The following is a 16111-nucleotide window of genomic DNA, read 5'->3' on the forward strand; positions in this document are numbered from 1 at the left end:
ATAAGAAGAACAACAATAGCGAAGACCACAAAGTAATTGTTGTAAAATGTAAAAAAAACAACAGCAAAATCAATGATGTGTAAACACCGCATGCGTTTCATGAACACGTATGAGAAATCTGGCCAGAATTATTTGAAAAAAAAATGTGTTAAAGGAAAATTAAAATGAATGGAATGCAAAAATACGAAAGGTTACCAAACAATACATGACAAAGAATCTAAAAAAATGTCTGTACAAGCTTATAAGCAATAAAAATGAACAATTACAATTGAAAAGTCCAAAAATTATGTAAAATCATAAAAGAATTGTTTAAAATTGTTAGAAATTATTGCACATTTTTTAACGAATTAATGTCTTTCTCACACTATGGGAGGTAGGCTGTTAGGAACAGGAGGGGTTTCTTTTAAAAAAAAATCAATGAACTGGATACAATTCATTAAAGGTTGGGAAAATAATTTTTTTTAATGAAACAGGGGAATAAAACATATAATTTGGAATTTTTGGGTATTTTGAATTTAGTTTTGGGAATTCCAGATTTTTAATTTTTTTTTTATAAAAATTAATTTTCAAATGTTAAATTAATAAATTTTTCAGCCAAAAAATTGCTTTAGGAAATTTTGGGTATTTTGAATATATTTTTGGGAATTCTTAATTTTTTGGTTTTTCTTGTCAAAATATTGTTAACATATAGAAAAAATAGCTTTGAGAGGTTTAGCAACGAAAAATTAGCTTTGGAATTTTTGGGTATTTTGAACTTAGTTTTGGGAATTCGAATTTTTTAATTTCTTTTATAAAAAACAACTTCCAAATATTAAATTAATGAAGCTATAAACTTTTTTTTATATTTTCAGCCAAAAAATAGATTTGGAATTTTTGGGTATTTTGAATATATTTTTGGGAATTCTTAATTTTTTTGTTTTTCTTGTCAAAATATTGTTAACATATAGAAAAACTAACTTTGAGAGTTTTAGCAACGAAAAATTAGCTTTGGAATTTTTGGGTATTTTGATTTCAGTTTTGGGAATTCCAGATTTTTAATATTTTTTTTTATAAAAATTAACTTTCAAATATTAAATTAATAAATTTTTAAACTTTTTTCAATTTTTCAGCCAAAAAGTAGCTTTAGGAATTTTTGGGTATTTTGAATATATTTTTGGGAATTCTTAATTTTTTGGTTTTTCTTGTCAAAATATTGCAAAGATGTAGAAAAATAGCTTTGTGAGGTTTAGCAATGAAAAATTAGCTTTGGAATTTTTGGGTATTTTGAATTTAGTTTTGGGAATTCCAATTTTTTAATTTCATTTACAAAAAACAACTTCCAAATATTAAATTAATAAATTTTTAAACTTTTTTCAATTTTTCAGCCAAAAAATAGATTTGGAATTTTTGGGTATTTTGAATTTAGTTTTGGGAATTCCAGATTTTTATTTTTTTTTATAAAAATTAACTTTCAAATATTAAATTAATAACATTTTAAACTTTTTTCAATTTTTCAGCCAAAAAGTAGCTTTAGGAAATTTCGGGCATTTTGAATATATTTTTGGGAATTCTTAGTTTTTTTGTTTTTCTTGTCAAAATATTGTTAACATATAGAAAAAATAACTTTGAGAGGTTTAGTAAAGAAAAATTAGCTTTGGAATTTTTGGGTATTTTGAATTTAGTTTTGGGAATTCCAATTTTTTAATTTCTTTTATAAAAAACAACTTCCAAATATTAAATTAATGAAGCTATAAACTTTTTTTTATATTTTCAGCCAAAAAATAGATTTGGAATTTTTGGGTATTTTGAATATATTTTTGGGAATTCTTAATTTTTTTGTGTTTCTTGTCAAAATATTGCTAAGATATAGAAAAAATAACTTTGAGAGTTTTAGTAAAGAAAAATTAGCTTTGGAATTTTTGGATATTTTGAATTTAGTTTTGGGAATTCCAGATTTTTAATTTTTTTTTTATAAAAATTAACTTTCAAATATTAAATTAATAAATTTTTAAACTTTTTTCAATTTTTCAGACAAAAAGTAGCTTTTGGAATTTTTGGGTATTTTGAATATATTTTTTGGGAATTCTTAATTTTTTGGTTTTTCTAGTTAAAATGTTTTAACAAACAAAAATAATAATTCCAGATTTTTAATAAAAACAATAACTTTCAAGTCTTAAATTAATAAATGTAAAAACTTTTTTTTTATTTTTCTGGCAAAAAATAGCTTTGGGAATTTTTGGGTATTCTGAATTTATTTTTGGGAATTCTAGATTTTTAATTTTCCAAAGAATAAATTAATGAAGTGCTTATGAGACTTCTTTATTGGTTTAAAGGGTCTTAAGAATTTTTTAACCCTAACTAAGAATTTGGAATTTCGGGTATTTTGAATTTATTTTTGTGAATTCTTAATTTTTGAATTTTCATGTGAAAATATCATATCAAAGAAGTGCTAATGCATTTTCTTTGTTTTTAAGAATCTTTTAACCGAAAAATAGCTTTTGGAATTTTTGGCTATTTTCAATTTATTTTTGGAAATTTAAGATTTTTAATTTTTCTTCAGAAAATAGCTTTAAATATTATTTCAATAAAGAGCTAATGTATTTTCTTTATTTTTAAACAATTTTTAAACCTAAGTAGCTTTTGGAATTTTTGGGTATTTTGAATTTATTTTTGGGAATTCTTTATTTTTGAATTTTCTTGTTAATAAAGAAAATTAATTAATTTCTAAAGTGATTTTGACTTTTGTTAACAATTTTTAAAATAAAAAATAGCTTCTGGGCGTTTTGGATATTTTGAATTTATTTTTGGGAATTCTAAATTTTTAATTTTTTTTGTGAAACCAGTGTCTTATAGTAAATTTATGATGTTGTAAGGAGTTTTATAATTTATTTTTAAACCATAAATTTGCTTTGGAATTTTTGGGTATTTTGAATTTAATTTTGGGAATTCAAAATTTTTAATTTTTTTCTATAAAAAACTACTTTCAAATAATAAATTAATAAAGGTGTAAACTTTTTTTATTTTTCTGCCAAAATATAGCTTTTGGAATTTTTGGGTATTTTGAATTTATTTTTGGGAATTCTTAATTTTTTGTTTTTCTTGTGAAAATAGCTTTAAATATTATATCAATGAAGAGCTAATGTATTTTCTTCTTTTTTAAGAATTTTTAAACCCAAAAGTAGCTTTTGGAATTTTTGGGTATTTTGAATTTATTTTTGGGAATTCTTAATTTTTTGTTTTTCTTGCGAAAATAGCTTTAAATATTATTTCAATGAAGAGCAAATGTATTTTCTTCTTTTTTTAAGATTTTTAAACCTAAAAGTTGCTTTTGGAATTTTTGGGCATTTTGCAATTTTGTTTGGGAATTCTTGTTTTTGTAATTTTCTTGTTAAAAAACTAAAATAAAGATGATCTAGAGTGATTTCATAATTTTTTAATAATTTTTAAAACAAAAATAGCTTGTGGGCCTTTTGGGTATTTTGAATTTTTTTTTGGGAATTTTAGATTTTTATTTTTTAATGAAATTAATGCTATTTTATATTCATTAATTTAGTTATTTCTAAAAATTATCAATTTTTTTTGTTAAAATAAATGATTTTTTGTTAAATTTGCGATTTTTTGAACTAGCGAAATATTTTGAAATTATTGTGAAATTGAAAGTAAAACTATCATCATGTGGCTTTTCTTACCCATCATTATAAAGGATATAATAAATTATTTTTCATCTTGCCCCCTTACCCATCAACATTTCATTAAGACAATCGTAAAAATATGTATAAAAATTCAAATTAATCACGTTTTCAAGTATCGATTTATGGCAGTAAAAATAAAATAATAAAAAATAAACACACATACAAAGTTAAATCAATTAGTTAGACATTATTAATTCGCCGTTTTTATAAAGTTAATTTATTATTTAAATTACATAAACTGAAACTGATGATTAAAACGTCAATGGAAAAAAAATTTATAAACAGTTTGTTGCTTTTTTTTCTTCTTTCGTTCCCTGCTAGTACTCTATATACTAATGAACAATTTAATTTTATTTAATTTTTTTTTCTTGTTGCTGTCGTGGTCTTGAGTGAAGTAGGGGTGGTGGGGCCAAATGTCTCACACAACAAATTATAAACGAACATACGTAATAATTTTGTATTTTATTGCGATTTATTTTTAAATAATTGTGGAAAACGACAATGGCGTCGACAAAATACAATAATTATAAGAGATATTAAAGATACAGTTTTAGTAATGAAATAAATATGTTGAAACAAAAAACAACAACCTTATATTGAACAAATAAACCAAAAAAAAAAGTATAGACAAAATGTATGTATAAAAATACATACTTAATAAGAAATAGTACGTAATAAACGAGTTGTATTTTGTCAAATAAATCAACAATAAGAAGAGTATTCAGAAGAGAAGAGAGATTTCAAGATGCCACAGAATGCCAAGAGAGCCTTCAAAGAAAAATAAATAAACAATCGTATTGGAGAGCAAACATGCCAGATGTTATTAAGATTGTTTGGAATATTGAATAAATTTAGTTTTGGGAATTATTGATTTTTTAAATATTCTTGTGAAAAAATTGCCCTATAGTAGATCAATGAAGTACTAATGTGATGTTTTCTTGCTTTTAAGAAATTCTAAAGCAAAACAAGCTTTTGGAAATTTTGGGTATTTTGAATTTTGGTTTAGGAATTCAAAATTTTCAATATATTTTGTTTAATAAAAGTGAAATATATTAAATTTAAGAAGTTCAAAAATGTTTTTTTCTTATTTTTATGATTTTTGAAACCAAAAAGTGCTTTTGAAAATTTTGGTTATTTTGAATTTTGGTTTAGGAATTCTAAATTTTTACACTTATATTTTTAAAAAAAAGAGAAATATATTAAATAAATGAAGTCTAAAATGTCTTCTTCTTATTTTTATGATTTTTGAAACCAAAAAATGCTTTTGGAAATTTTGGGTATTTTGAATTTTGGTTTAGGAATTCTAAATTTTGCACTTATATTGTTAAAAAAAGAGAAATATATAAAATCAATGTCTACTTATTATTTTTATGATTTTTGAAACCAAAAAATGCTTTTGGAAATTTTGGGTATTTTGAATTTAGATTTAGGAATTCTTAATTTTTCACTTATACAGTTAAAAAGGCGAAATATATTAAATAAATTAAGTGTAAAATGTCTTATTCTTATTTTTATGATATTTTAAACCCAAAAGAGCTTTTGGAAATTTTGGGTATTTTGAATTTTGGTTTAGGAATTCTAAATTTTCCACTTACATTATTAAAGAAATGGAGATATATTAAATCAATGAAGCCTAAAATGTCTACTTATTATTTTTATGATTTTTGAAACCAAAAAATGCTTTTGGAAATTTTGGATATTTTGAATTTTGGTTTGGGAATTCGAAATTTTCAACTTATATTATTAAAAAAAGGGAAATACATTAAATAAATGAAGTGTAAACTGTCTTCTTATTATTTTTATGATATTTTAAACCAAAAAATGCTTTTGGAAATTTTGGATATTTTGAATTTTGGTTTAGGAATTCTAAATTTTCTCTTAATATTGTTAAAAAAAGAGAAATATATTAAATAAATGAAGTCTAAAATGTCTACTTCTTATTTTTATGATTTTTGAAACCAAAAAATGCTTTTGGAAATTTTGGGTATTTTGAATTTTGGTTTAGGAATTCTAAATCTTCCACTTATATTGTTAAAAAAGGTAAATATATTAAATAAATAAAGTCTAAAATGTCTACTTCTTATTTTTATGATTTTTGAAACCAAAAAATGCTTTTGGAAATTTTGGGTATTTTGAATTTTGGTTTAGGAATTCTAAATCTTCCACTTATATTGTTAAAAAAGGTAAATATATTAAATAAATAAAGTCTAAAATGTCTACTTCTTATTTTTATGATTTTTGAAACCAAAAAATGCTTTTGGAAATTTTGGGTATTTTGAATTTTGGTTTAGGAATTTTAAATCTTCCACTGATGTTGTTAAAAAAAGGGAAATATATTAAATCAATGAAGCCTAAAATGTCTTCTTCATATTTTTATGATATTTTAAATCCAAAAAATGCTTTTGGAAATTTTGGGTATTTTAAATTTTGGTTTAGGAATTCTAAATTTTCCACTTATTTTGTTAAAAAAGGGAAATATATTAAATTATAAAGTTCTAAAATATTTTCTTCTTATTTTTTAAACCAAAAAATGCTTCTGGAAATTTTGGGTATTTTGAAAATTTGTTTGGGAATTCTAAATTTTTAATTTTTCTTATAACAAACAGTTATAAAATAAATGAAGAATTAAAGAATGTGTTTAAAAATCAAAAAAATAACTTCCCCTTAATTTTTGTAGCTTTTGGAAGTTTTGGGTATTTTTAAATTTTGTTTGGGAATTCTGGATTTTTAATTTTTATTATTCAAAACGAGCTATATAGTGATCAATTGAAGTATTTTTGCAATATAATTATGAAAAAGAAAATACGATTGTCTAGAATTTTAACTTTTAACTTTAAAAAGATTCTCGAATTTTTCAAAAATTTAATTTTATGATTTAAAAATGCCTGATTTTTTCAAATTTTTATCTTTTATTTTTAAACATTTGTACAATATAAATTTATTCAAAGTATTTGCCATTGTTGGCTATGACATTTTCCCATCTTTCTGGCAACATATAGATTCCCAGCCAAAAGAACAGCTCATATTTTGAGGCCAAGAACGAATCAAGCCAATATCGGATAATCTGTTCTGAAGTGAAGCCTATCCCAGAGAGAGCGTTCGGTATCGATGGAAACAAATAGTAGTCGAATGGGGCAAGGTCTGGACCATAAAGCGGGTGAGGCGAATCTTCCCAACCCTTTTGGTGCCATCAAATACATAGCATTACCTTAGCGCCATGTATATTTGGCTTAGGTTGAATTTATTTTTGGGAATTCGAGATTTTTAAGTTTTCATTTGAAAATAACTTTAAATATTATATCAATGAGGAGCTAATGTATTTTCTTATTTTTTTAAGAATTTTTAAACCTAAAAGTGGCTTTTTGGAATTTTTGGGTATTTTGAATTTATTTTTGGGAATTCCTTATTTTTAATTTTTCATGTGAAAATACCATATAAAAGAAGTGCTAATGCATTTTCTTCTTTTTTTAAGAATTTTTAACCTAAAAGTAGCTATTGGAATTTTTGGGTATTTTGAATTTATTTTTGGGAATTAAAAATTTTTAATTTTTCATGTGAAAATAGCTTTAAATATTATATCAATGATATGCTTAGGTATTTTCTTTATCTTTTTAAGAATTTTTAAACCTAAAAGTAGATTTTGGAATTTTTGGGTATTTTGAATTTATTTTTGGGAATTCCAGATTTTTGAATTTTTTTGTAAAATAAAGAAAATTAATGAAGTTCTAAAGTGAATTCGTGTTTCTTTAAAAATCTTTAAAACAAAAAATAGCATATGGGCCTTTTGGAATTTTTAGGCATTTTGAATTTATTTTTTGGGAATTCTTTATTTTTAGTTTTTCATGTGAAAATAGCATATGAAAAAAGTGCTAATGCATTTTCTTCTTTTTTAAAGCATTTTTAAGCTAAAAGTAGCTTATGGAATTTTTGGGTATTTTGAATTTATTTTTGGGAATTACAAATTTTTTATGAAAATAGCTTTAAATATTATATCTATGATATGCTAATGTGTATTCTTCTTTTTTTAAGAATTTTTAAACCTAAAAGTAGCTTTTGGAATTTTTGGGAATTTTGAATTTATTTTTGGGAATTCCAGATTTTTGAATTTTCTTATAAAATAAATGCTAATGCAGTTTCTTCTTCTTTTAAGAATTTTTAAACCTAAAAGTAGCTTTTGGAATTTTTGGGAATTTTGAATTTATTTTTGGGAATTCCAGATTTTTAAATTTTCTTGTGAAATAGAAAAAATTAATGAAGTTCTATTGTGAATTGGAGTTTTTATAACAATTTTTAAAACAAAAAATAGCTTTTGGGCGTTTTGGGTATTTTGAATTTATTTTTGTGAATTTTTTTTTTTTTAGTTTTTCATGTGAAAATAGTTTTAAATATTATATCAATGATATGCTAATGTATTTTCTTCACCTTTTTAAGAATTTTTAAATGATTCGGTGCGTTCAAGCAGCATTTCAGACATACAAAATCGTGTTTCAAGGTCTCTCGGCTTCAATTCGTATGGTACCCGAAACCAGCTGCCTGCAAATGTTTTGAAATTTCTGCTTGAGTAGCTCCCAATGATTTCGCAAGCTATTGTTGAGTTTGTCAATATTCTTCAAGGAATAATGCCGCCAATTCTTGGTCTTCACCCATTTTTTGCCTGGCCTGGGCGATCTTTAACTTTCTTAACTATTTTTCTTATTTTACTCCCCTTAACATATTCCACTATCTGGCATCTTTCCATCTATCAACTAAATTATTCTCTCAGTTTTAAATTCTCATCTAACAACAAAAACACTGACTGATAGACTGACACCAACATCAACAACTAGCAATGGCAATTGAAAAATGCAAAAAGCTAAAGAAAAAACAAAACAACAATTTTGAATAATAATAATAATAATGACAGTGGCAACAATTAAGTTAATACCCGATTTAATTATAATTGCTTGCTCGGCCTGCTTACTTACTTTCAAACATACAAACACTCACACACAAGCTGGCTTACATAGATACAAAATATTTATTTTATTTTGTAAATTATTTGCTCACCATCGCCAGCCTGCCTGCTGGCTGACACTGGCAAGCTGCTAATATCAATGCTGTGTAGTTGTTGTTGGTTGTTTGTTGTACAACAACAACAACTATATGATCATATTGATCATAATGGTGTTGATTTAATTGTTGTCTATCTACTACTATGAAAATACATACAACTACTCAACTACTGTTGTGTTCTCATTTGTGTGTACAATATTATTTGTTGTTATTGTATGTTTACTTCGTTTTTACACCATGTACTCAGTCGTGCTCAGTCACTCACTCACTCAATCGTTTGGTGTAATTTTTTAAACGAATATATTTGTTTGTTGTTGTTGTTGTTGTTGAGGACTCACACTCATTAAAAATCTATATACATACTTTTAAACATACATACATATGTATATCCATTTTTATAATTTATTGATGCTGTGTATTTAGTTGAAAGCAAATAAAACACTTATAAAATATTTTGACGTGTAATATTTAAATTCACACCATTACACTAAAGCCTCAATTAACGTCAACAGGTTTTTGTAAGGTTAAATTAAGAAAATTTAAAAAGGTAATAAAACTGATAATGTTAGTTACTTAAAATGATATTAAGGGCCATTATTACAACCTGCCTTTATAGTTAAAGTTAGCTTTAAGGGTACCTTTTTCTATTGCTTAAAGTAACCTTTTACTATAAAGGCAAGTTGTAATAATGGCCCTAAAAATAATATTTAAAATAAAGGTACGATAAGCATGCTTCTCTTTTAAGAGAAAATTAAAAACTTTCTTTACATAGCTCAAATAGTAAATGCTGAAATTAGTGCAAAATGCCTTACATTTGTAAGATATTATATCATATAACAGCTAAATGTCATGAATTTTCTTGAATTAACATTCATTTATTTATTTTAAAGCTATTTTTTATAAGAAAATTTAAAAATCCAGAATTCCCAAACAAATTTTCAAAATACCCAAAATTTCCAAAAAACATTTTTTGGTTTAAAATATCATAAAAATAAGAATAAAAATTTTTAGACTTCATTAATTTAATGCAAACCATTTTTTTAACAAGAAAATTAAAAAAATTTCGAATTCCTAAACCAAAATTCAAAATACCCAAAATTTCCAAAAGCTTGTTTTTGGTTTAGAATTAATTAAAAACAAGAACAAGACTCTTGAATACTGCATTGAATTAAGAAAATTAATAATTCCCAAGTTGTTTCGCATTTTATCCATAATTTTATTAATATCTAAAACAAAATATTCTAAATATTCTTAATTAATAACATCTGGTATGTTTGCTCTCCAAACGATTGTTTATTTATTTTTCTTTGAGGGCTTTCTTGACATTCTGTGGCATATTGAAATCTATCTTCTCTTTTGAATACTCTTCTTATTGTTGATTTATTTGACAAAATACAACTCGTTTATTACCTACTATTTTTTATTAAATATTTTAATTTTGTCTAACTTTTTTAGTTTATTTTGTTTTTTTTTTCCTACATGAAATTTAAATTTATACATATAACAACTTGTTTTTACAAAATTTATGATTTTTTGTAAAAAAAAATCTCACGAATTTCTATTTATCAGAAATTGAACATTTTGGCGATTTTTGGTAAAAATTTTAATTTTTAAGTTAAATGGACAAATTTGTTTGTAAACTAAGCAATATGTTTAGTAAAAAGATTTTTTTTACTAAATTAGCCATTTTTTCAAATTGGCGATTTTTGTAATTTTAGCGATTTTATGAAAATGAAATTAATTAAGTAATAAATAGGTAAGAAGAGATTTGTGTGAAAAATTTATGATTATTTGTAAAATTCTGTAAGCTATATTTATGTTTAATTGCAAACTTTTTTGAAATTGGCGTTTTTTATTTAAATTGGCTTTTTTGATAAGAATAACAATACTAGGAACAATTTTACATTATGCTTTGTTATAAGAGATTTTTAATCAAAATGTTTAAATTCTTTGTTAAATTACCTAAAATGTCTGCTTCTTATTTTTATGGTTTTTGAAAGCAAAAAATGCTTTTGGAAATTTTGGTTATTTTGAATTTTGGTTTAGGAATTCTAAATTTTCCACTTATATTGTTAAAAAAGAGAAATATATTAAATCAATAAAGCCTAAAATATCTTCTTCTTATTTTTATGATATTTTAAATCAAAAAGTGTTTTTGAAAATTTTGGGTATTTTGAATTTTGGTTTAGGAATTCTAAATTTTCTACTTATATTGTTAAAAAAAAATGTGAAATATATTACATTAATGAAGTTCTAAAACGTTTTCCTTTTTTATGATTTTTTAAACCAAAAACTGCTTTTGGAAATTTTGGTTATTTTGAAAATTTGTTTGGGAATTCTAGATTTTTAATTTTTCTTATAACAAACAGCTATAAAATAAATGAAGGATTAAAGAATGTGTTTAAAAATCAAAAAAATAACTTCCCCTTAATTTTGTCGATTTTGGAAGTTTTGGGTATTTTTAAATTTTGTTTGGCAATTCTGGATTTTTAATTTTTATTGTTATAAACGAGCTATATAGTGATTAATTGAAGTATTTATGCAATATTTTAAATTACGAGTTTTATGTAGACTTTTTGGAAAATAGCGATTTTTCTAAATTGGCGTTTTTTGAATTAAAATGAAAATTTGTGTGAAATTTCTTAATTTAAGTGAAATTTGAGATTTTTTATGAAAATAAAATTGGTGCTTTGTGTACTTATTCAGACTTTAGTGGACTTTTTGGAAAATAGCGATTTTTCTAAATTGGCGTTTTTTGAAATAAAATGAAAATTTGTGTGAAATTTCTTAATTTAAGTGAAATTTGAGATGTTTTATGAAAATAAAATTGGAGCTTTGTGTACTTATTCAGACTTTTTGCAAAATAGCGTTTTTTCTGAATTGGCGATTTTTGAAAAAAAAAATATGTGAAATTGCTTAATATGTGGAGAAATTAAAGATTTTCAATGAATCTAAAATTTTTTTTAAAATTTCGAGTTAGCACACTTTTTGGAAAATAGCGTTTTTTCTTAATTGGCGTTTTTTTGAGAAAAAAGTGATATTGCTAAATTTGTTATGAAATTGGAGATTTTTAATGACACTAAAATTGTAGTAAATATTCCGTATTTTTGATAACTTTATGGTAAATAACGTTTTTTCTAAATTGGCGTTTTTGAAAAAAAAAAAATGATGTGAAATTTCTACGATTTCTACGAAACTAATTTTTTTTTAATTGCCGATTTTTTTAATTATAGCGATTTTAAGAAACATTTTAGATTTTGCGATTTTTATAAAAAAAATTTTGACTAAATTGTAGAATTTTTTATCAAATTGAATGACCGTAGCTATTTTTATGTGTAGAGTATTGAATATTGGATATGTTTTATATGAAATTGTTTAATTTATGGGGAAATTTGAGATCTTTTACGAAACTAATAGGCGTTTTCTGTACTTTTGCAGACTTTATGGTAAATAGCGTTTTTCCTAAATTGGCGTTTTTGAAAAAAAAAAATAAAAAAATTGGAAAATTTATGTGAAATTGTTAAAATTGTGTTATAATAAGAAATTTTTTCTACGAAACTAATTTTTTTTTAAATTGGCGGTTTTGTTAATTATAGCGATTTTAAGAAACATTACAGATTTTGGGACTTTTATAAGAGATTTTTTGGCTTAATGGTCGATTTTTTATCAAATTCAATGTAGACTATTGAAAATTATACACGTTTTACGTGAAATAGCCCAATTCGTGTTGAAATTTAAGTTTATTTACTCATCTAATAGGCGTTTTCCGTACTTTTGCAGACTTTTTGAAAAATAACGTTTTTTCTAAATTGGCGTTTTTTTAAAAAAAAAAAAATTATGTAAAATTGGTAAATTTCTATTGTAATAAGAGATTTTCTATGAAACTAATTTTGTTAAATTTGCGATTTTAAGAAACATTTAAAATTTTGCTATTTTTATAAAGGTTTTTTGGCAGACATGTTTTGTCAGAAATTGCTTAATTTGTGATTTTTTACGAAACTTATAGGAGTTTTGTATACATTTGCAGATTTTTGGTAAAATAGCTTTTTTCTAAATTTGTCGTTTTTGAAAAAATATTTTAAATGTTGGGATTTTTTGTTAAAATTGTATATTTTTTATAAAATCTTCTGAATTAGAATGTAGACTTTTGGAAGTTGGCGTTTATTTTTTAAATAAAATTTTCTTTTTTATGTGAAATTAAAATTTTTTTATAATACTAATATTTTTAAGAGAATTATTTGATGATTTTAATTGTAGATTTTTTGTGAAATCCTAAGAGAATATCATCCATCTACTTTTATGAGTAAATAGGGACTTTTTGCAAAAGTAAATTTTTCTTAAATTGGCATTTTTAAAATAAAAAGTAAAATTTTTATATAAAATTGCTAAATTTAATTCGGAAATTAGCGATTTGCAGTAAAATTAGAGAATTATTCTAATTTTTTCAAAATTGTAAAATATTTTTTTTTTGGACTTTTAGTAAAATTCTGTAAGAAACCCTATTTTTAAGAGTAAAACTAAAAGTTGAGAAATTTTCCTCAAGTTTTTAAACTGACGTTTTTTGCAAAAATGGTATTTGTATGTGAAATTTTATTAAATTAGCAATAATCGTGAAAATAAACAGATTTTACGAAAAATAAAATATTTTATAATTGGTGATTTTTAGTTGAATTTGGGATCAATGTTTTTTTACATTTGCGATTCATGTTTAGAATTTTAATTATTAAAAATTTGCGTTTATTATAAAATTAATTAATATTTGACATTTTAAACATTTATTCGTTAATCAAGTATCAAGTGTCTTTTTTGTATCCATAGAATATTGTTTCGTATTTACAAGTTTTTTTTATTTTTCTGTAGTTTGTTTTGAAACGATAAAATACAACAACAATACAAAAAAAAATCAAAATAATACGAACAAAATAACAACAAAAATTTTGCGGCAAATTTTTGCTCTCTTAAAAACTCACACTCTGCTAAAATAACGAAACTATGCGAAAGAAAAAAAGAGAAGTTTATATTTTTGAGAAGAAAAAACGAACAAAACAAAAAGTTGAACTAGAAGTTTTTTTTTTTTTTAATAAAAAGAAACAACAAAAAAAATAAATAAAACGAAAAGTTGACAAGATTTTTTTCTACATAGGTATTTTTTTTGGGGAGGGATGGAAATGGATTATTGAATGGAAATAAGAAAATAATGTTTATTAAATGAAAATAAATAAAACTTACCTTTTATTTGCAGATGAATATGAAAAAAATTAATCCAAAACTATTTGTGTGTAGCAGCAAAATAGTGAGAAACGAGCAAAAATGCAACACTGTTGACGAAGATTTACCTGGTCGTTTTTATGCAAAAAAACAACGAAACCAGGTGGATTCCAAAATAAAATTTTTTCTTTGAAGTAGATAGGTATTCCTTTTATTATTTTGCAAAGAATTTGTTTTAGTTTTACTTTAATTTTGTAAAACTTTTGTTTGTTTTTTTCTTTTTTCACTAATTTTTCACTTTTGGTATTTTCTCAGATTTTCTTATAATTCGCGCTCTATACTACATACATGTACATACATTAATTATTCTTTTATTCCACAAAAAAAACATATATCACACCTATTTAAACTTATACCAAAATAACAATATTTCTTTTTTTTTTCTTCAATTTTTCATAATAAAAACTCGTTTATTTTTTTTTACACACATACACAAAATAAACTCACACGTACAAAGAGAATGCAAGATGATGATGAAGAAGAAGAAAAATTACTCGTTTTTGAATGATTTTATTTGATATTTTTTCCTTCTTTTTATTTTATACTACGTACAACACGATAGTTGATGAAAAAAAATATATATAATTTTTATTGTATGCTTCTTCTTTTTTCGTGTTGTTGTTGTTGTTGCTACTTTTTCTTTTTTTGATTTTCACACTCATACACAGCTACGAAATTTCACAAAATTTTTTTTTCAATTGATGATTTTACTTGCAAAATGTTGTAATTTTCTTTATATTTTATTGAATTTCCATACAAGAGTTAGTAAATTTGTAGATTTAATTAATTTCTTTAACTTTACTAGCGATTTTAAGCATAATTTTGTGTAAAAACTTTAAAGCCAGGCCGTTTTTTTCGTTTCTATTTTATTTTTTCATTACTTTTCACTTATTATTCTTTCGTTTTTCTTGCGTATGGCACTTTTATACGTACGCTCTAATTGATGTTTGAAAAAGGACTGAAGAGAAAATTTCGTGAGTAAAACTATAAGAGTTGCATTTAATGGGTAGCAAAAATATGTACGAAAATGCAACACTGTCGTATATTTACGAATATTGGAGGCAAAAGAGAGATGATATAATAACAATAGAGTTGCATTTCATTGGCGTTAAAGATGTGGGAAATTTTAATGGAATTGTGGTGCACCCGGTTAAATGTTTAAATTTAACGGTTATTTATTATTATTAAGACCTTTAAATTGCAAATTCAATCTGAATAGATTATAATCGAATAAATGAACAATTGCATGTAAAAAACCCTCCTCCGACAACTCTCCCATTGATTACTTCTGGTGGGTAAAATAACTACATATTTTCTAAGGGTCACTAAAGTGACAATTGACTAAACGCTACTTACATGGAATGTCAATATACTTAAGCATGAATAATTTATAAAACCAGTTTGTACGAATTACTCATAATGCAGTTTAAAGTGACTACACTCTTCAAGCTAGATTACATGGGATTATAAAGTAAAATATAAAATATATAAATTGGAGTAAGACAAAACTGAAAACTCTAATCCCCATTAATACGAAGTCTGGTTAGGTTTTAACTAATAGTTATACTGCCGGTTAAAATTATTTTTTTTATGGAAACTGTCAGTATAACTATTAGTTAACATATAACCAGACTTCGTGTTAATGGGGGTAAGAATTCTATTTTCCTCTATAATTTCTTCCAATCAGATAATACTTTTTCCAATTGGAAACGATATTTTAATATTTAAATAGATTGTATACTTTACTCGGCATTACCTTATACTGACATTTACCTATAAAGGCAATACCGACATTCACTGCATTATCATTCAGAGTTGTTCTATTTAGGCATTCAACTTGCTCTTAAATGGCGGTAGTATTATCTGGTCATGACAAAGTGTTTTAAAATTTTAAGTGAAAATCGTATTTTTTTCATCACACTAAAAACCAAAACATAGAATTTTAATTTCTTCTTACCCCCATATTCATAAACAGTTTATAAATTTATCAAAGGTTTATAAAACAGATTTTGTATGGAAATTTTGTTATATAAACCTTTTATAAATTTAAAAATTGTTTATGCATATGGGGGTTAATATCTGCAAATCATATTTATATTTTTGCGATTGGAAACGATTTT

At 23.7% G+C, this 16111-nt stretch overlaps 1 protein-coding gene across 1 annotated transcript in view; it reads right to left on the minus strand.

Moving 5' to 3' along the window:
* Nucleotides 1-14931, minus strand: part of trx (trithorax) — a 96317-nt gene extending 81386 nt beyond the window's left edge. The window contains exon 1 of the mRNA XM_065499013.1: nucleotides 13953-14931. The gene's annotated coding sequence lies outside the window, so the exon portion shown is untranslated. The remainder of the gene's footprint in view (nucleotides 1-13952) is intronic.
* Between the last annotated feature and the right edge of the window lie 1180 nt (nucleotides 14932-16111).

Source organism: Calliphora vicina, chromosome 1 (genome assembly GCF_958450345.1).
Source record: "Calliphora vicina chromosome 1, idCalVici1.1, whole genome shotgun sequence".
NCBI classification, from domain to species: Eukaryota; Metazoa; Arthropoda; class Insecta; order Diptera; family Calliphoridae; genus Calliphora; species Calliphora vicina.